The 22,392-nt window shown below is 36.6% G+C and overlaps 1 protein-coding gene and 1 non-coding gene across 2 annotated transcripts in view; both read right to left on the bottom strand.

Annotated features, from left to right (window-relative positions):
• FREM2 (FRAS1 related extracellular matrix 2) overlaps positions 1-22,392 on the bottom strand; it is a 126,986-nt gene that overhangs the window by 59,024 nt on the left and 45,570 nt on the right. The window lies entirely within an intron of this gene.
• TRNAV-AAC (transfer RNA valine (anticodon AAC)) lies at positions 14,462-14,534 on the bottom strand. Its single transcript has one exon. It is a non-coding gene; the product is annotated as a tRNA-Val (tRNA).

The following is a 22,392-nucleotide window of genomic DNA, read 5'->3' as shown; positions in this document are numbered from 1 at the left end:
TATTTCTATAAGCAAATGAATTTTGCGTTGCTCACTAGCACTTTCCTTAGGCTCAATCAAATGCTTATCTGCTAGGCAAATAATTAAGGTACTATGCATCAGTAACAGCTTTGGTTTTGTTCTTCTTCCAGGTAAGTGCTTGTACTACAAATACATCAGAAATTTGGAGAGGAAAGCCATTACCAGTGCACTTTTAAAACTAAACAAAAAGAATGAGGGCCAAGTTACAGTGAGAGGAATTGAAAGTAACTTTGCTTTGTATCAGTGAGATGTGTTGGCAGAATGTTGCTATAGTGATGCACGAAAGCCAATTTCTTGAATTTTGCTGGGGATCAGAACGCAGCAGTGCTAAAAGAGAAGATGCTAACTTGCATAGATAGGATGTGGTGCAGGGAGGCATTCATGGGAATGGAGGTGGCAGGAGTTGAGACACAATCAAAGCTTTGTAAGGAGGTAAAGCCAAGTATCTTGAGCAAGGTAGGCCACACAGTGACTTCATGACTGACTGAGGCTGATGAGGAACACCTTCCTCTGAAAAGCTGTGCCTGAATATGACACGTCAAAGAAGGATGCAACCTAGAATGGGTCTTTATAGGAGTCTTGTCACCAAATTGGTCAGCTGTCAGAAAACAGTGTTACATTATTTTTGCAAAGGTCATCAAACCATAAATTTCTAGAAAGATCAAGTCATCTGGATCTTCAATTTCTGTTACTGACCATGAATAAAAAAAGGAGGGGGAAGAGAGCTTGGTCAGCACAATTGGTTAAAGGGAAAAATATTAAAATGAATATTTACATTTAAGCATTTACCTTTCCACCTGTTCTGTTCAGATATCTTTAAAAAGATATAAAACCTCTATGTGAAATACAAATTAAATTGTCAGAACCTTCCATCATGATGCAGAGAGCTCTGAGAAGGAAAGAATCACTTCCAGTTCTCTCTGCAGACCACTGGGCTCCATGAAAACAGTACAAAAAACAAACAAACAAACAAAAAAAAAAAAAAAAAAATCTGCATTAAATCCTATCTCTTCAGCACTGGTGGCCTGATGGGGCATTCCATAAAGAAGGCCTGATTGTGGCTTTGCTCTCCCTAGGAGCTACCCCAGAGCCATAATCCAGCAACAAAAGCATACAGCTACACCACAGGTTTCGCTTATTGACACAAATAGAAATTGATGTATCTTGATATAGATACTGGCTTCCCTTCATTGTAGCCGTGGTGTAATCAGGCATAGATGAATCAACTAAAGAGTGCCTGACCCGTGTAAGTGTAGCCACACAGACTCACTGTGTCCACAAGATAGGAGTCTGAACAAACACAGCTGACTTGTACTTGTAGAGCTTTATGGTACAACATATCTACTCTCTTTAGTCATTAGGGGAGGTTGTTTATTGGGGAAAAAAAAACCACAAAACTTCTATAAATTCTTCCAGGGCACAGAACGTGAATCAATCACAAGAAAGACAGGAAGAAAAAGACAAAATGAAGAAAATCAGTCAGAAAACATAGAAAGAGCAATAAATTATAAAATAGTCATCATTATCTTCACAATCTGACTAGTAAAGCAAGCACCAAGAAAGGAGTGTACCTTTAAAATTTTTAACTCTTGGTCTTTCCTTGTTTCTCTTCTTATCTATCTTCCTGAACAGACCGCAATAGGAGGTTAATAAAGGAGAACCAGACCAGCAGTGAAACATTAACAGCCTGCCTACAGTTCAGGAATCATTGTATGGCATAACTAGAACAACAGTAAGACATTTTAACAAATCATGTTTCCTCCCTCTCCGTCCAGGTCTCTTCAGTTCCTGCTACTGTTTGGTGATTTGTCTGCATGCCTGCAAGAGCTGCAGTCTTTCTTCCTTGGTTCAAAACATTTGACTCTGCTGGGTGTCCCATTCAGACAGGGTTACTGAAGTTGGCACTATGCTATCCCTTCTCCGTCCTATGGATCTCCTCATTGCAACAGGTAAAAAAAAAAAAAAAAAAAAAAATCAGAAAAAAGAAAACCACCCCTGAACTCAAGTTCAACCTGTAGGGAAAACAAAGCCATAGAGGCAAAGGAAAGAAAACATAATCTTCCATCTTTAGACATCTGTTCCATTTTTTTTTTATCCTCTGATAAAAAAACCTTTCTTCTGTGCCAAGAGAGAGCCTCTTTCTTCTGTGCCAAGTCAACTTATTTAATATATACCAGGATAAAGTTACTTCAACAGTTTTATTAGAAGGAAAATCTGATGTGAAACACAGAAATCTTTGTCCCCAACATCACGATTCCCTGTTTATCCATGAAGCTCCCTGTCTCCAACCTTAGCACTTCCCAGGTTTTTTTATCCCCACACTATTTGGTATGCATGATTCATGGTTTGTATAAACTTTTTTTTTTTTTTTTCTCTCCAGACTACAGAAGGAACATATAATCTTAGGTATCTTAGGTGATTCTACTCCTGACTAATATACTCAGAAAAAAGATTGAGAAGATATGAATGCTCAGATCAAGACATGTTGTTTCAACAACTCTGATTTGCCACACTGAGTTATAGTCCCAGTACATTACAGCTCCAGGTTAAGAAGGCAGAGGTCTCAAGTAAACCTCTTGTCTGCTAAGCTTCAAAAAGAACAATTAAAAATAGCTAATAAATGTTCTTTGTTCAATCTATCAGGGCAGCACATCATATGCTATTCTCTCTGCTATGAAGGATCATCTGTAAATATCCTGTAAAACTGCCTTAATTTCATATAGAAAAAATATTTACAGAAGTGAAACATATAAGTACACCCAGCACTTAAAACACATCATTAGAATGTTTTGAATTGAATTCAACAATATATAAGCTAATCTAATGATTGTATCCTATTACAAACCCATTGAAATGCTCCATCTTTATAAGTCTTTCTCAAATGTAATACAACTGACTCCAATCACTAAAAAAAAAAGCTGAACTCTGCACCCTTCTGCACTCTGTCTGCCACTGTAACTGAATATATTTGCAGAACAACCAAAACCAACCCCCCAAAACTAGTCCCGAGTGATTAGGGACTAAAACAATGCTTTCTCTGACTTCCCATGAGAAAACACACACTTCCCAGCATTATGGACTTGGCTTGCCTGGAGTGTAATTGCTGGTATCCAATGAGCTGCAGACAGTTTACGTCTTTCAGTAGCTTCTGTAACTCTTTTTTTTTTTGCTTCTGTTTTATGTCTACCCCCAAGTAACGAGTTGGAATGGGTGCATTTGTCACGGCTCAGACTAAGAAAATGCTTGAAGTCACGTTTCAGAAAAAAATATTTGAAGGGTACTGTACAGTGACTTTGTTAAAAAAAAAAAAAAGGGAAGGGGAGGCCATAGAAGAGACCTGAATGTGAAAGCTAGCTAGCGCATATTAAATTTTGACCCTAGTAAAATTCAACTAAGCGTAACTAAGGACGTCTCCAAGCACAGTCTCAGATTCATGCCGGGTTAATTTAAGGAATTCCCAGTTCAAAGCTATGCACAGTTCTTCTAGAGCAGATTGACCAGATTCTGATTAAGAGATTAATCAGATTTTCTTTTAGAGAAACTGTAGAAGCAAATGTGTACTGGGTCTTCATAGCTTTAAATTAATTTCAATTTAAATCAGGTCTATATAAGTTAATTCACTAAAAGTCAGGAAAACTTTAACTCTATTGGCTATACCGAGAGGCTGTGAAATTTTGAAGAAGGCAAGAACAAATCAGATTAAGAGAAGCCCAGTTTGAATCATCAAAGACAGATACAGGAGCATCACATGCAATTGAAAGGCTTTAAGGATATTAGGTGGTTAGCTTTGTAACTGAATTCCAGGGAATTCAAAAGATCTATTTTTTGGTTTGGGATTTTGTGCTGTAAATAGGAGACTAGCTCTGTGAAATGCTGACTGCTTCCCTTTTCTATGGTTCCAATTGCGTAAATTCATGAATTCAGTGTACAACCAAAATGCTTCTATTTGAAATATTTAATCACATAACCATATGCACTGCTAAATCTTTGTCCTCCACAGAAGTGATAGGTGACACCTTTTACCCTAAAAAGTTCAAGCTACCCTAAAAGTTCTTAGAAAGACTGAACAAAGTACAACTGCAGAAAAAAATATTCAAATTATTCCTCTTCTCCCTGAAAATACAAATCCATCAAAATCAAAGTTTTTTCACAAAAAGATGACCTTTCATTAATCTCTTTACTGAAAATATTGGTAGAGAATGAATGTTGAATTTTTGTCTTTTTCTACAGTCTACCTTAAGTCTTTAAGGTATATAGTTCAGTGCACCCACAGGCTGGGTGGCTTGAGAGCAGCTCTGAGGGGAAGGATTTGGAGGGTATTGGTTGACAAGAAGCTCAACATGAGCTGTCAATGTGCTCTTGCAGACCAGAAAGCCAACTGTATCCTGGGTTGAATCAAAAGTAGCAAGGCCAGCAGGTCAAGGGAGGTGATTCTCTCCCTCTACTCTCATGAGATCCCAACTGGAGTCCTGCATTCAGTCCTGGGGACCCCAGCACAAGAAAGAATCAGACTTTAGCAAGTCCAGAGGAGGGCCATGAGGATGGTCAAAGGGTTGGAGGCCATCTCATAGATTTCTCCTATGAAGATAGGCTGAGAGATATGGGGTTATTCAACCTGGAGAAGAGAAGGTTCCAGGGTAAGACCATATAGTGGCCTTCCAGTAACCAAAGAGGGCTTACAAGAAAGCTGGAGATGGTCTCCAGTAATACGACAAGGAGTAATGGTTTTAAACTAACAAAGGGTAGATTTAGATTAGGCATTAGGAAGAATATTTTTACTCTGAGGGTGGTGAGGCGCTGGAACAGACTGCCAGGGAAGCTGTGGATGCCCCATCCTGAAAGTGTTCAAGGCAAGTTGCATGAGGCTGTGGGTGGCCTGGTCTAGAGGAAGGTGTCCTTGCCCATTGCAGGGGGATTGAAACCAGATGATCTTTAAGGTCCCTTCTAACCCAAACCATTCTATGATTCTATAAAATATCTCAAAACATTTTCACAGGATACGAACATTTCTTATCGCTCTAGTCAAAGTCTTAGCAGCTCATGAGTTTTTTTATTGCTGGAGATACAGAGTAGGATTCACAGAATCACTTTAGCTAATACTTTCTCCCACAAGTCACAGTCTAGAATTTGATTGATCTCATTTTAAAGTAGACATTTAAAATATATCACGTGCAGACTAGATTTTACTCTAAGAAAGCACTCAGTATTCACAAAAGAATATACATGTAATACTAGATCTATGTATATATGTGCAATAAAATAACTTTAAGATATAGCAGCATTCGCAGTGCAGCCAGACAGGTTACTAGGATGACAAAGGCCAAAAGGTCTGATCTAAATCCCATTGATAAAATGGAAAGATCATCATACAGTTCTTATGTAAAGATTGCTTTAACAGCTGAAGTACCAGAAGTATCAATTCCACATAAAGTATATTCGTATCAATTCCACATAAAGTATATTCACTAATTAATACAAGGCTGTTCTCAACACAAATCAGAATTCCCAATGTTTTCATTCTAGAAACACTTTCTGTCACTGAATGTCAACATGAGCGAGGCATTCATCACAGAATCTTCTCACAACAACTTATAATCAGGCCCTAACCTCTCAGCCTGCATGCAAAAATCCCCACAGCCTGCACTGACAAAACAAAACAAAACAAAGCAAAGCAAACTGCATAGGGTATCTAAAAATGGTGAACATGAACAAGCTATGGGATTAAGGTACACTACAAAAATAACCTGAAGCTATGCTGCATTCACCTGATCTTGGCCAATATTTGACATCAAGCAGTTCCTGACAGGCCGGTGTTTGGAAGGAAGACCTTTAAAAAACACCGGGTGTTGCAGGCTCATGCCAAAACTCATATTATACTGTACTTATCACACAGCAGAAAGTGAAACAGAAGAAAAGTCTTATTTTGCCCTGTCAACATTTCTAGGATGACGAACAGGGAAAAAAAAAAAAAAAAAAAGAATTGCATCCTCAGGAACAGCAGGTACATCTGATGCAATCAGGTGGATTATGATCTGGAAAGAGCTGACCCACTCCACTGAAAATAAAGAGAGAATATTCAACCAATCAGCCTAGCTGGCTAACTTTCAGATGCCTGACGTCTGATGATGTGATTTTCATAGGTGAATGAAGAGGAGTTCTAAAAAAGGTCAGGATACAACTATTCCTGAATTATAATTGTAATTAATAAGTAAACTTGATATAATAATAATAATTAATTGTAATTAATCAGTAAACTTGAAAATTCAAACACTTTGAAATTCAACTTTGGATTATTTAAAAATAACAACTCCCCAAAATCTATTTGGTTAAAAGAAGTACTCTCTTACTAAACAATTATTCCTGTGTTTTCATTAAACTAATTAGCATTTTGTATAGTCGTAAACAAAATCACATCAGGAAAAGAATTTAAACTTCCTTGTGACTAGTAACAGAAAAAAATACAAACATACCACTGAAGCTGTCATGTCTATCATTAAACAATGTCCACATTACCTAAAGCAGAATATCTTTTTTTTCCTAAGGATCCCCACCTTGCACCCCCCTCTGAAGGAAAAAAAAACACACCACCTGGATTAGTAAAGTTTCATGCACGCATGGCCTGCAGCAATAAGTAAATTTATTAGATTTCTGGCAACACATTCTTAAAATAAACTTAATACTCTTCAGGTCTCTGCTCACTAATTCCTTTTGTGGCGCCAGACAACTTCTCCCAAAAAGCAGACTCCAGCTGAACTGAAGCAAGGTTCACTTCATTGTATCACATTGTAACGGGTTTAGCTCCACTTGCTTATTTAATGTCCCATATAGGACTTCATGTTTGTACCTTTAAAGCAATGCCACACACACATTAGCTCATAGGAGAACTATTGCCATTAGAAGTCTAATCAGGGCAAGTGTTAAATTCAAGAGTCACAGAGTATCCTCAGCCTCAGACTTGAAACTAATTAATATCAGCAAAGTGTCCTGTAAGACTTATACTTAAGAAAAAATATTAGATAATAACATTATTTTAAGAATTTCCTGTATTTATAGAAAAAGACTCTACCAATTTCCCTTTCTTTAAAACATAATTTAATTTAAACCCCACTGCTGCAAAGTACTTTACATGTGCCTAATACTTCAGTGCTTATGAAGTCATTCCCTTGCTTAAAGCTAGGGTAGGTGACTGGGTGCCATCTGAAACTGAGGCCTTTAATTTGTCATAATGACTTTGAAATTGGTATGTGTGTCAAATTAACTGTCAAATTTCTCTTGAAGAAGTAGTTTAACTTTTTAACTCCAAAGAATGCTGTCTTTGCAGAGATTTCCTCTCCATTTCGGATGAAAATACAGTCTGATAATCTCAAATTTTACAGCCCTAAGAGGAAAATGTATACGAGAGAGATTAAAGTCGTTGTTATTTGCAAAACCTACTCTAAATAAAATGTAACATCTTTCCTGTTTTATCAGCTGGGTTTTTCTTCTGTAACTGACTGAGCAGCTATAGGAAAAGTCCCTGTCCAAGTGATTGAACTGTTTTTTTTTTTTTTTTTTTTTTTTTTAATTAAGACTTCACTTTCACAGATTTGAATTTTGTTTCCTTTTCTGTTCTGGCAGGGCAACAAATAAAATGCCCGACTGACTGGAGGAGAACAAATGTCAGGTGGGTTCATTCACTTTTAATTCATTTCAGAGTCATTGCACCAGGCAATCTCAAATACTTTTAATATTATTTGACCAGAGAAACTCCTTTGTGGTACCTTTGATCCTTTTTAAGCTGTGCCAACCCTATATCCTTTGGCAGGTGATTTAGTCCTGCTCAGGAACAGCAGAGTAAAAAACTGAAAACATATAAAATAAAAACCAACCATTGCTGATACAGACAAAGACAAAAAAAGTATTGTAACTTTGCCTTTAGACAAGTCTTGTAAAGAGGTGTTCAAAGATATTAGTGCTACTGAGGAAGGAAATATGTTTGCATTAATATAAATATTTATATTATGATGGGTTTTTCAGTGTTACTAGAGGAATATACTACAAAACAGGGCAGCATATTCCTAAGGCAGTGATTATATTCCTATATTTTTACTTTATATCAAATGGTCCTAATGCTGCAGTCACAGTGAGTATGACAAGATGAGAAAAAAAGAAAATATGGGAGAAGCCAAAAATTCCTTCAAAGAAGATTCAAGTGAAGATGTAAGAAATCTGTTTAAATATCAAAATTAAGTGCAGGAGGGAAATTACTTCAGAACTGAAAAGCAGACTCTCTGAGTCTCCCAAGGGAGCAGCCCAGACTCAGCTGAAACACAGCAGAGGGGCAGGGCACAGAAGTGACTGTGAAATGATGACAATTCAACCTTGATAGGACATGCTTCCAACACACGCTTTCTCTCTGTTTTTCCCTGCATATGCATGTTATCTTTACTCATGTTTTAAGGTAAGTAGTTAAATTAAATTAAAATGATCTGTAGAAAACTGTATCTTAAAAATAATATTTAATTTATGGTGTTACTAAAATAGTTTTATTTTCAGTACAGTTTTAGCAACTGATTTATATATTATTCTATGAATGCTTGAAAATAGACGATAGATTTAGATATTATTCTCTTTCTTAATATACTACTAGAATACCGAAATGTCTTGATAAATTTACTTTAAAAATCCTATTTATAGGAGGTTTTGTAAGCTTGTTTTACAAAATCACATGCTGACCTTCAAATACCAAGGTATGTTTTTTTATGTGCCAAGTTGAAATACATTTGGCATCACTCAGCCTTTTGGAAAATCCTTGATCAAGATTTTCATGACCATTCTCTCTCATGTATTCAGAAATTAAAATCCTTCAGCTTTTCTCCAAAGGCAAGGGAGGAAATGTTTTTGTCCATTCCAAGTCCACATCCCACTGAAACTGCTGGCTATCGCACACAGACATGAGTACCTCTGGGATCAAGTTTACATTTTTTTGACTTAGATTTTATACTGAGGTGTGGGGAGGGGTGACCACAGTGGTTTTAACATGGCAACTAGCAGAAACATTTCTCAGATTTGAAGATGATGCTTCTCACCTTTTCTTGAAAAGGAGCTGCACAGCACTTACCTGTCAGCATATGACCTCCGGCTCCCGTGTGTCACCGGTGTGGGTGACAACATCGCTGACATGTGAACCAGAGCAGTTCCCCAGGCTGGAGCACTGCTGGGGGCACTTGCGATGTCACTGGGAAAAATCCTCTAGCCTCAGCTGCAGAAACAGAGGCAGCAGCAATTCAAAGTATGTTGATGAGGCAGTGCTGAGCTATCATCACCTCCATCCTCCTTTTGGCTGAGGGCGTTAAACTTGTTATTGCTAAATGATTTCATGGCCATTCAAAATTTTATTTTCTTTCCCCCAGGAAATACACAGTGCCCTAGTGACCTAGTAGGATCCCCATTAGCTGTAACATGCAGGGGACTGGACGTGCACAGGGAGGCTCGCTATGCCAGGAAGTCCCAGAATGGGTAAGGCTGTGAAGAACAGAGGGTGCAACAAAGACAAGGCAGAGGTGACGAGATGACAAAGCTCACCAGTTGCTCAGTGAGATTAAAAGACATCCCCGACTGAATCAGCCTGGGCAGCCCTCCTGCCAGATAATTATAGATGGCTACTGAAATCCTTCTAACTTGTAATTGCTTGGAGCTACCCATGAAAGCCTCATTGTTTAGGCAGATGGGCCCTCCCCTGATGTCTTGCAAGGTTACTTTTCTCTCTTCTTCTCTTGAATATAGAGGAAAATTAAGGACTTAGGAGGACTGATTCATGAAAGAGCATAAGTTAGATGATAAATTTTATTGAGTGGATTTCTTACTCTTTTCTACAGCACTGAACAGGCATGGTTGTCAATTGATTTAATAGAAGATGAGATGGCAGAAGTATTCATCTTTGCAGAGGTAATAATTATACAATATATAAAATGGCACTGATTGTTGGCACTCTTTGACACCTCTGGGAAGTTGTACATCTGAGCTTGCCTATGAAAAGTGTGTGACCAGTTGGTCAGGCTGAAAGCAATTCACTGCTGATCCCCCTGTGCAAAATAGAAATAGACTTCACATAAATGGACACATACTAAAGGAAGACATGGCAGTGATTCCTTATCTGTTCAGAGATAAATCTGAAAAGTTATGTTGTACATAATAATGTTTTGATCATTCTAATATTTGCACATGCAACTTTAGTCATATTAATGCCCATACCCTTGCTAAATTACATCCTCAAGTTGCTACCTGTCAACGGCTTTTCTGTGATAGGAAAACTTTCCTGCTTTAGCCCTTTCAAAGAAGCAAAATGGCCTACTGGTCAGTCTCATCTTGCCTTGTGGAAGGCTGCATCCTATCCCTAAGCTTTCTGAAGAAGTGCCTATCAAGCTAGTCACTTAAGAAAACCATTTGTCCGCCTCGGTCTCAGCCTCCTGCCTTTTCAAAGAAGGAAAAATAATACTAAATTTCTTTGTAAAGTCTATCTAATAAAAATGATATCAAATCTGAATACATAAAATCTGGCCATTATCTTTAAACTGTAACTCCGTCCTGATTCCTTCCCTGAACTAGTAAGTGCAGTTGTATCAGCTGCCTATCAGTTCAGGTTATTGACAGAAATAGTTCCACCTATTCTTGTATAACCATTTCTCTCTTAATTATTCCAGTTATTCTTTAGGTATCTTTCATATCAGAAGAGAAGGGAATATAAGTAAAGAAACCACACTGCATCTCACCTTGTTTTTAAGCTTCTCTAGTCCAAACTCATAATCTTCTCCAGCAAGTTTCACCCCAGCAATGATCTGGAATCTCTATTCCACTGTTCATCTATGTGGGAAATCTAACTGAAGGTTTCCTTTAATACTGTTCAACACCTACAGACAAGGAGGGGTGCTAGAAATATGTCAGACAAAATTCATTGCCATTTTTCATGCTACAGGGTGTGAAAAACCCACTTTTTTACCTCATATATTTCACTGTCCTTCAGAGTGAATGTGAATTTTACTTTGCTCCATAATTCTGTGTCTTAGTGTCAATCTGATGGAAGTGATTTAGACTTGATTTAAAATGCAGCCTCCTCAGTAGCTTTCAACATGATGCCAGAAGATCATTTTTTCAGAGCAGTAAATTACAATAAAATGTAGCACAAGGGTTGCAAGGGGAGAAAAAAAAAAAAAAGAAAAAAAAAAGAAAAAAGAATATGTTCAAACAGGAATTAACCTAGAGGTTTCCAGTATCAGCTCAGTATCAAAAGAAAAAAAGAAAGAGTAATTAAAATATTTTTTGCCAAATCCCAATTTGTTTACACTAAATCAAGTTTGATGGTAGAACATGTTCTTTCACCTAGTGTGCTAGCAAACACACTGTTTATAGTGTAAAAAAACAACTGGTATTAATACAAGTCCTGCCAAACTTACTGTGATCTTCTATTCATGAGAAGTCTAGAATGTTCTCTAACATTTCATATTTATTATATTGGGCAAGAATTTTTTGTCTATGGTTGGAATACAAATCAACACTTATAACCATCTATTAAGTGATCAGTAACCAAGCATCCTGTGGAAATGTTGTAAAGAAACAAGAAAGAATCACAATGTAGCATGATGGAAAGAGAACTAAGTCTGATATGATGGCTAGATAACAAGAAACACACTTCAATGATGTTTTGAATGCTGTACCATGAAAATCATCTAAAGACATTTTCATAATGTATATACACAGTCCTAAAGTATTTCTGATGTCAAAATTAATAGAAAAAAAAAAAAAAAAAAGAATATTATGTTATCAGCTTTCCCCAAACAGTGTAAGATAACCAAAACAAAAGTTAAAAAAATGTGGATATTTAAGTAAGCATCATGTATCAGTGAAAAAACACAAGTTGTAGGGAGCTGGGCTTGGCCTCTTCTCACAGGTAACTAGTGATAGGACTAGAGGGAATGGCCTCAAGTTGCACCAGGTGAGGTTTAGGTTGGAAATGAGGAGACATTTCTCCTCAGAAAGAGTGGTCAGGCGTTGGGATGGGTTGTCCAGGGAAGCGTTGGCATCACCGTCCCTGGGGATGTTCAAGGAAAGGTTGGACGTGGTGCTTAGGGACACAGTTTAGTGGGTGACATTGATGATAGGGGGACGGTTGGACCAGATGATCTTGGAGATCTTTTCCAACCTTAACAATTCTATGATTCGATGATACATCTAAAAGGCTATATAACTCAGTTTTATAGCTTCAAGTACTCATAACATTTTTTCAGTGAAACACTGTATGAAATTTAAAGTCTAAATAGCAAGTATTGTGTATTAAATACATTGAATTCAAAACGACCAACTTCTCAGAATGCAAAAAATATTATGTGACCTGTTCTATCTCTTAAGAGCTGTGCCAAACATTCAATCCCTCTTTCCACCAAACACCATAAAAACACAACATTGTTGAGAGGCAGCGGGAAATCAATTGCCAGGGGATTATTTTGACTATGTTTCCTGTTGCTGTAGATTTTGAGCTCAGGCATGTTTAGGAAAGTTTTATGTGAGTCAATACAAAACAAATTTTGACCTTTTAGAGTCAAGCAGAGTATTGGAATCAATAAGAGAACAGTATGTGAAAACTTTCATTATCTCCCTAAGAAATCGAAATAGTCTGTCAAGCAAACAGCTTAGAAGTTTTTCAGAGATATGCCAAACAAGATAGAAATATTCTTACTGTAGTAAGCATAATATTTATATGCTTTAACCTTTGCCAGTGTATTATTAATAACAAGAGATGAAAAATTATAAGCATTTATGGTCTTAGTGAATATAATTTCTACAGCTCCTTCCATACTTAGGGCTTCAGCATAATATTTCAAACACCAGCCATGAACTCGGGTTCAGCTTTCATTTCTATGGTTTGAATCTGCCCAACAGGCCGTGTAAAGTGCAATTACCAGTAAACAATATGACTACTAATGTTAACACTGGTGGATGAAGGATGACATTTATTGAACACAAAGAATATTATTAGTGCTAAAGAACATTACACCTGATATGTACAAACGATTGACATGAAATTTTTTTGACAACTCAGATTTACATTACCCATGTCAGCTTGGGAAAAATGTGAATTTCTTCCCAACATCTATGTATTCTGTATTTTTAACAAGACACATGCATTTCACCTGATAAACTTAGGACAGCTTTCTTTGTACACTGTAAAATTTATAAAGAAAATTGAGATACCTTACTTTCACTGAATACTCTTTAATACAAGATCCAACAGACCTGAGGCATAAATATGTTCCTACACTGCAAGTTCCTTTCTCTCACTGTCTCCCTGTTTAAACATACATATAGAGAGAGTATCACAGAATGGTTCTCTCTCTCTCTCTCTATATATATATATGTATATATCTTCAAAACAAGAATTATATATGTATATTTAACTCCCTATATACATGCAGAGACTTAGATGGGAATGGACATGCCTGAATGCTTAGGTTAAACAGTTGATTAAGTACAGTGTATTCACTCCATAGTCAAAATCAATCTAATTTTGTGTATATTATCACAGCTTAGCTGAAACAAATGGATAAATAACTATTCATAAAGATGAAGATCTGGTCCATATTTTTGTGCTGTTCTGCCTCTGCCACCACAAAAAAAAAGAAATGATATCTATGTCAGATGCTCTCCAATAAGATGCACAAATCTGTGCACAGTACCATACCTGCAGAAACTTTTTTTTTTTGGTGTTCACATTATGAATAAGAATTTATTTTTCATCATAGAAAAGAATTAAGATTTTATTCAGAACTGGTGGAATTTATATAACAGGCTGAGGATTAATTCTGTTTTGCTGTCAGAAATTAACCAATAACATGACAATAGTTGTATTGTCAGTGACCATGTGTCATGTGATGAACAAAATACAGAATCACAGAATCATCTAGGTTGGAAGAGACCATCGAGTCCAACCTCTGACCTAAAACTAACAAGTCCTCCACTAAACCATATCACTGAGCTCTACATCTAAATGTCTTTTAAAGACTTCCAGGGATGGCGACTCAACCACTTCCCTGTGCAGCTCATTCCAATGCCAGCAACCCTCTCGGTAAAGAAGTTCTTCCTAACATCCAACCTAAACCTCCTCTGGTGCAACTTTAGCCCATTCCCCCTCGCCCTGTCACCAGGCACGTGGGAGAATAGACAAACCTCGCTACAGCTTCCTTTAAGGTACCTGTAGAGTGCAATAAAGTTGCCCCTGAGCCTCCTCTTTTCCATACTCCCTCAGCCACTCCTCCTAAGACTTGTTCTCTAGACCCCTCACCAGCTTGGTTGCCCTTCTCTGGACTCGCTCTAGCACCTCAATGTCCTTCTTCTAGAGAGGAGCCCAAAACTGAACACAGCACTCAAAATGCTGGCTCATATGCAGCCAACTATCAACCTCAGATGGTGTTTCTGCCTGGTTTCGAACCAGGGACCTTTCGCGTGTTAGGCGAACGTGATAACCACTACACTACAGAAACAGCCAATCTACATTGTGGAAACTCCTGATGAATACTGTAATATTATTATGGATAATAATATGGGTAATAAAAATATTTGACTTTATGAAGCACAGAAAAATCTCTACTGGTCCCTTCCCAACAGAGTAGTGTCAGACAATCTCCCCTACCTTCAGTAATGCGGTTTAGGTTGGTATAGCACACATAGCTGTTATCAGTGTCATCTCCCTTTACTCCCACTTTCACTTGGAGAATGTTAAGCCTTTGGTCTGGAAGGAATTTAGCCCTTGCTGGTTTCATATGGCTTGACCCACTTGCTAGAATCATTAGGGAGATTGTGAAGAGCAATGTTCTGCTAAAAATGTGATGGCTATTAGGTGAATAATACCACGAACAGGAACCTCTTTTGGGTACCTATGGAATTCCTTCACCCTTTCTCTCCACCAACCATATAGCTCACTCTTGTAACCTCAGTCCAAATCACTGCCCTGTTAGAAATTATCCAGGTTGTAGACCTGCTGGTTTCAGTAACTGCAGCTTCTCTTCTGTTCTTGCCAGAGCAGCTGGAAGCTTTCTTCCACTTTCTCTCCAGGACTCCCTATGTAAGAAGACATTACTGCATTGAATTACACTCATGCTTTTGAAAAGCATTTGTGGGGATTTGTTTCACCTAACTTTGGACACTGTAGATATCTGTATCCTAAGATAGTTATCCTAAGCATCCATTATAATCAGTAAAGGTCTAGTCACTGGATTAGGATTCTGTTGCCTAAAGATAGGTATTCAGAGCCACTTGAGATGCTTTAAGGTATCCGGGCCATCTGCACAGGACTGGCAAATGTAACACAGGATCGACAAGAAATCCATGCCCTTCTGCAGGGTTGGACAGAGGTCAGGCAGGTTGCCTGAAGCTCCTCAAACTGCACTCAGTGCTTATGCTGGGACATGTTCAGAAACCTGCATTTAGACATCTAACTTTGGTTTTCTTCAATTTTAGCATAAACTACACACATTATATTTAAACACTTAAACTTTTTTTTTTTTTTTTCCTGTTAGGAAGGGTATGCAGTTTGAAAAACAAATCTCATGTTACATGGCAGCTGACTTTACTGTTAAAAGAGAGATTTGCAAGCCCTGCCTCTTGGTACTACATCTTTGACATGAATGTGTGGACATTTGCCTGCACCAAACAGGAAGCCTTAAACAAAATGGAAACAGGGTAGGGGAGGAATGTATTGTTCGGGGCAGGGAAGGGAAGGAGGGAGCATCCATCCAGTGCCAGCCTGAGATTGGCTCAAACTGACTGTCAAACTCCAGCGTTGAGCCATAGCTTCATATATGCATTTAGCAAGCATAGACTAAACACTGCCTATGAAATCAGGCATCCCCTCTTCCCCCACGGGCTCTCAGTCCCAGCCTTTGCACTGTCCTGTCTCTCAAACTGGTACAAGTACTTGTATGGCCATCTATGTAACTGCTTTAGGGAAAGGAGCTGTAGTAGAAATAAATGCAGAAAGAAATTGTTTACTTTTAGTTTGGGTGATTCCCCTGACCCAGAGATCATGACATAGCAGAAAGTATGCTTGTGCCAACGTAAGGGAGGCAGCAACACAGTGGCAAGTACGAGGAGTGAAGAGAGAGAAGGACTGGTGTGTATGGCAACAACGCTGGCTCTTGATACTACAAGTAATCGCTTAGGTAGTCACTCCTTGCTGGTCAGTGTGTTAGACTGTAAATCTGGTTATTATTCCATAAAGTGGTGTTTCCATATTATTTCTGTAAAGAAACAAGCTCACCTCCCAGTATTATACCTGATGTAGGGTGTAACCAAGGGACACAAAGGAATTTCTCTTTGATTAATTGTGTACTTGAAGCAATGTGCTAAATACCAAAATCTCAAAAAAATATTACCATAAAAATATACTTTGTTTTTGTAGACCTTAATAGCTGGTGAAATATGTTAAAAGAGTCACTTCTGAATGCTTCTCTAACTGTATACTATTTACTAAACAATTCAGCATCATGAGCCTTCCATTGTTTACCTACACATCAGAGAATAAACAGATCTGTATGATGTGACAGACTTCATGGTGAAAGCAGTGAAGAAACTGCATTCTCTGAGTAAGATGACTTTGAACAAGTTCTTTAGTTTTCTTTGTTCCTCTTGTTCACATTACAGTAAATGTAAGTAACACACATACACACAAAATAAACTTCACATTAACCTCTGGCACCAATTAAACTATCTCAGCATTTCATGTTTGTTCAAGTTCACTTTAAATGTAGCAATGTTTTAATAGTACATGACAGTGCATGCAAAAGAATCGCCATACTCTCTTGCAGGAAGGTCACAGGGCGTATAGAGAGAACCTCAGACCTGACTCAATTTCACTGTTTTTTTACATTAATCTGAGCCTACAATAAACTAAAGTCTTGCTTCCTGGTTACACAGTAACAGTAGGAGTGCATACAAATGCATCTTTAAAGCATGCTTAATCTGTGTGCAAAAGGTGATGGTAACCATCCCAGAGACATAGAAAAATAGGTCTGTAAATGAAAAAAGAGAGCAATAAAAACTGAAGCAGATTTATGCATGCACTATGTATGAAGTCCCAGCATGACATTTCAGTGCATTCTCTATAAGAAATATAATAATTAACACCTAGATCTCAGACTTTATTATTATATCATCTCACTGGTTGTTTTAGTTGCAATAACTTTATCAGAAATTTATCAGTTTATCTATTCACTAATTATGGAGTAATTTTATGAAGTCTGGCAAAGTAGCTTTGGTACCATTTTTAGTTTTTTGGCTTCTTCCATATGTACTAAAATTAACAAGCTTGTATTTTAAATATAAGAAATCCTGTGATTTTATTTTTTTTCAGTTTTATATTAAAAAATCCACATATTTAACATAAAATACAATTATCTACCAGGGCCAACCACTTTGAAAATGCTTCTGTTTATTCCCTCTCTTCTTTAAATGAAGAATTTTCAAGTAGTAGTACTAATAGTAGATCACTTTCTAATTTTTAAGGTGATAAAGGAACATCCAGAGAAAAATCATCTTGCTTTTCTTTATTTAAATACTGAATGTCTAGTTTATAGATGCACAAAGTTCAAGGAAATGAATCAAGCATGGATGATGCAACAGCCATTATTAACAAACACAGCACAGCATGTGAGGATCAGCTTTCCCCAGCTAACTACAGCCAAACCAGTCACTGAACAGGAAGAGGACAACTAATTCCTCATGTCCAAATGGTCTGTTTCTTCTTATTCATTAGATATGGTGTAGGTATATAATTTAAGTCTTCCATACTACAATCACATTACAAGCTATAGTAGCTGAGATGTCAGTGGTTTCAATATATGATGTTCACAGAAACACATCTGAGCACAGAAAGAAACATTATTTTATGTACTACTATGATAAAACGTTCTAGTATTTCACAGTTGATAAAACAATATAATACATTTTTTAGCTTCCCAGTCTGTATTTTGTATATGAATAGCACAGTACTGCAGAGCTCTTTTAAGGGAGGTTATTAGCTAGCATGAACTTTATGCTAGCTTTATTAGCTAGCATGAACTAGTTCTTTAATCAGAGTATTTCTTGAAATTAATCTTACTCCCATGAAACAGAAATTTAAAAAGACACGAAGCCATCTTTGCAATGCAAAGGACAAAATGCTACTATTAAATATGAAAGCATTTAACCACTACAAAATAGGTAGGAATAAAACATTTGCCAGGGAAAAAAAAAAAAAAAATGTGTTTCTTTTGGTATTCCTGTTGATGCTAAATGAGTAACAATCTTGCTTGACTAACATTAGTTGAGCAGCAAGTTTCATTTTGCTAAAATTTGCACTGTGGCATTGTTGTATATGTGTACTGGTTTAAAGATTTAAGCAAGGCTAGACCAAAAATAACTAATTAAAAAATTATTGAAACATGCAACACGTTTCTAGGCATACAAAACAGCAGATCTGGATATACTCTGAAAAAAAAAAATGTTTTCTCATAGATAGAAGAGCTACATTACTAATAACTCCTAGCCTAGTATGAAGTACCAGCTTCCGCTGAGCCGTGCCATGCATCCAGGTATTTGTATGAAGTATGACTGAGTAGGAAGGACTATTTTTAAGCAGCAGGTATTAAAAATCACCCACATCTTTTGCTAGCCTGTAACTATAAGGTCATTTTAGAACTACCTATTTCTTTATATTTTGGATTTTCTTGGTAAAACAAACCTGATGAAAAGATAATGAATAAAAAAAGGTAAATAAAAAATTGTGGTTAAAGATCAATGCAAAACACAAAAGAATCTGAGTTTTTTGTAGGACTTTTTTCTTATATGATATTTATGTATGTAAGATTCTTAACACAAAGGGAACATTTTCAAAGTGAAATCTGACAAATGCATCCTGAAACTGCAGAAGTGGGAAAGACTGAACAAGTAAGGCTAGAAATGATAAAGAATTACCTGTTCTACAGGTGCATGAAGACAATGTTGCTAGCCTATCTTTCACTCTAAAATTTTACAGAAGACAAAGAATAAGTTACGATAAATTTACATTCTCATGAAGTACTGATTGTTTAGAAGTACTTATAACTGCACATGAATGTCAGAATCTTTTGTAACTTATCTCAGCACAAGCCTTTAATAGCCCCAATAAAAAAAGGAAAAGAAAAAAAAAAAAAAGAAGAAGAAAAAAAGAGGCTTACTTTTTTTTTGTTCATTTTGTGGTCAAGCATCACATGAGAAACTTTAAGTTGCTAAATTGACAGAGAATGGTATCAGGAACAATTGTACACAATCCCTTTATCTTCTGTGGAATTAGGGAGAAAGCCCCTTTCTAGAAACATGACTGCTTTTCATGTTACTTTGCAAAGAAATGTTCAAACTGTTCTCCAATTCAGTACCATATTAATCTAAAAACCATTTGACAAGCTCATGCTAAGGAGGGCCTGCTGACATAATTGCTGTCAGACCAGTGCATTTTTGGCCATGAAATAATGACCACAAGGTCAGGTGAAGTTCAGGATTCTTATCATATATAGTAAAGTTGTTTTTTCAGGTAAACGTGTTGATATGCAGAGTCCTTGAATCTTTTCAAACCCCAGGAAAAAGAAATCGCAACATACACCAAAAACACAAAAAAGATGACCTCACAAATTTTCCAATTGAACACTTTTTTTTTTTTTTTTATTTTTAAGAAAATTAAGATTAGTCAAAATTGATTCCCTGGAAATATAATCTTTCAGCACATGAGGTTAAACAAGTGTTGTTGCAAACCAGTGTGTTGCCATGACTTTCAGCATCACAAGTCTATAAGTAGTCATGGGGATGGGAACTCCAGGACATTTATAACCCTAAACCAGTTGCAATTTCAGGCTTCTTAGAAGTGAGCCGACCTGGGAATCAGAGAATGTGATGAACTGGCTAGACTAGAAATCAAGGATTCCTCAGAAAGCCTGGATCTGAGCAAACAACAAGGCAATAATACTTTAAACCTGCACATCGTGTCAGTGGACACATCACAGAGACCTAAGGCTGGTACATGTCCTTGTGAGTTTCAAAGCTGGTGGTTATGAGGTTGAAATGTTTTTGCCACTACTGTTCCACAAATCACAGGCCACCAAGAAGACAAGCAGCACATTAGTTTCACTCAGCAGAGGTAAAATCTTAGAAAGCATTCCTCTTTTTAGGAAAGCAATATAATAGTGTTTCCAATATGAAGGAAAAAAAAAATAGATTTTTCCCCATTTATAGGAGTAAAACAAATTTGACTTATCAAAGAAAGAAATATTGCAAACAGCAATCGTAATGGTTTACAGTGGACACAGTGAAAATTCAATTCTAACAGAAGATTCAGGGACCTTCTGTAAGCTCCTTAAAAATGTTCTATATACTAGAAAACCACTAAAAACCTCGGACCAGAAGTCTTCCTTTCTTGACTAAAGATGGCACCAAAATAAATTACCTATTATTAAAGTCATATACTTACAGCTACTTACTCACTTAATCTAACTTTAATGAGTCAGACCTTTGAAATCCACAAAAAGGAGGGGAGTTATTATCTTCAATCTAATTATTTATGAGAATTTAATCTTGTAAAACATTTTAATGTCACATTGTTGAATGTAGTGGAAATGACTAGAGTAACAGGTCAAGGGAAGAGAGATCTGATATCCCTACTGCTACAAAAGTTATCAATGAGGAAATCAAAAGAATAAAGGTTGCCTAACACACAGAGCTTTTTTAAATATAGATAAAAGAATACCAAATGAAAAAAGTGTGGGTGTAATTAATGTCTCAGAAGTTTGGCTACCCAAAAGCTAGATCTTTAAACTAAAATAATCCTTCTGCAGTCAAAAGAGAAAATAGAATATCCAAGACTAGCTTGCCCTTCCTCCTCTTGAACACTCTTGAGATACTCTCTGAGGAAGTTTAGGTGGTTAGTGTAGATGAGATAACTAATTTTGAGTGACTAAATTGAATGAGGTTAACCTGGACTCTCTGCCAGATATGCAAACATAAGATCTCTAATATTTGCTGGAAATATGATGATTTGTTTGAAGTTAACTTAATAGGGAAAACCAAAGGTATCTTATATTTGCATGTATATCAAACATACAGCAAACATACACTGATTAAACTTGACTTCTTAAAGGCTAGATGCAGGCTCTAGGAATGCTTCTTTCATGAAGTGAAAAATATATAGGTAGATACTGATAAGAGTATCTAGACATATGGAGTGCTTTATTGTAAAAAAAATAAATGCCTCTGAAGTACAATTAAAGTCAACAAAATTTCAGGCGTACATGCAAAGTTCACAATTTCTAGTCAACCTTTTTCTCAAGCAAACACAATACTATGGAAAACAAAAGAAAACACACAAACAAACAATCAAACAAAACCAATAAAAAATAAAAACATGCTTCCTTTTCCAGTAAGTGGAGTTTTAAGTAAAAGTTTACCTAGACACTAACTTTTTGACCTATACATTTGTACTAAGAATAATTTCAACAAAGAACTTAGATTGCAGAGAGATAGTAGAGATAGTAGAGACAGTAGAGATTGAAAACACATATTAGTTTTTGAAAACACATATTAGTTTTAGTTTTCATTAAGAAACAGAATTACTGCCCTGTCTTTATTTCAATCTTAATGTGAATGAAGGAAATGTCTCTATTGGTTCCTGTTCTGAACACTTAGAAGGCAAGGTACACTTGCTGTGTCAGTGTGGAGCAAAGTATTAACAATTTTGTATTTCCAGACATTGGTAACAAGATAAATGAGGGGAGAAGGAATATTTGCAACTTTCATAATTCAGTCTGGTAATCAGTGCAAACCATCTCTAATATTTTTTTTTAGCCACTGACTAATGGGTAAGAAACATGAAGATGTTAAAGCATTGGAGGCAAACATGTCAGTTCCTGGAAAAATGGAACAAGTAGGGCAATCAGCTAGCCAAAACTCTTGTTCTTACACCCTTATAAAATGTGTCTTCTCTCTGGTGACATCCCTTTTGCAACTAAATATCATCAGAAAAGTAAAAATATATTTATTCTTGTGTTTTTACTGAAATGGTCCGTCTACAATGAAAGCAAGCATAACCTCTGCAAAATACAACAAACTTCCATCAAAATTGCAAATAGATAACAGAAAAAAAAAGTTTTGTACTTGAAATACTTTTGAGTACACTACCCGATCTGGTTTGTGTTCCTGAATGTCTGCTTTATGGGAATAGGCATCATGTGCAAAATAGCTGTCCTTGCATACTCTGTGAGTATGAAATCATTTAATTTCATCCTTTTTAATTTTATGGATATCATACTTGACAAACATCCACAGTCATGACAGAAAGTT

The sequence above is a fragment of the Anas acuta genome, chromosome 1 (assembly GCF_963932015.1).
Source record: "Anas acuta chromosome 1, bAnaAcu1.1, whole genome shotgun sequence".
Lineage (NCBI taxonomy): Eukaryota > Metazoa > Chordata > Aves > Anseriformes > Anatidae > Anas > Anas acuta.
The sequence above is the reverse complement of the archived record's forward strand: the minus strand, read 5'-3'. Positions and strand labels throughout refer to the sequence as shown.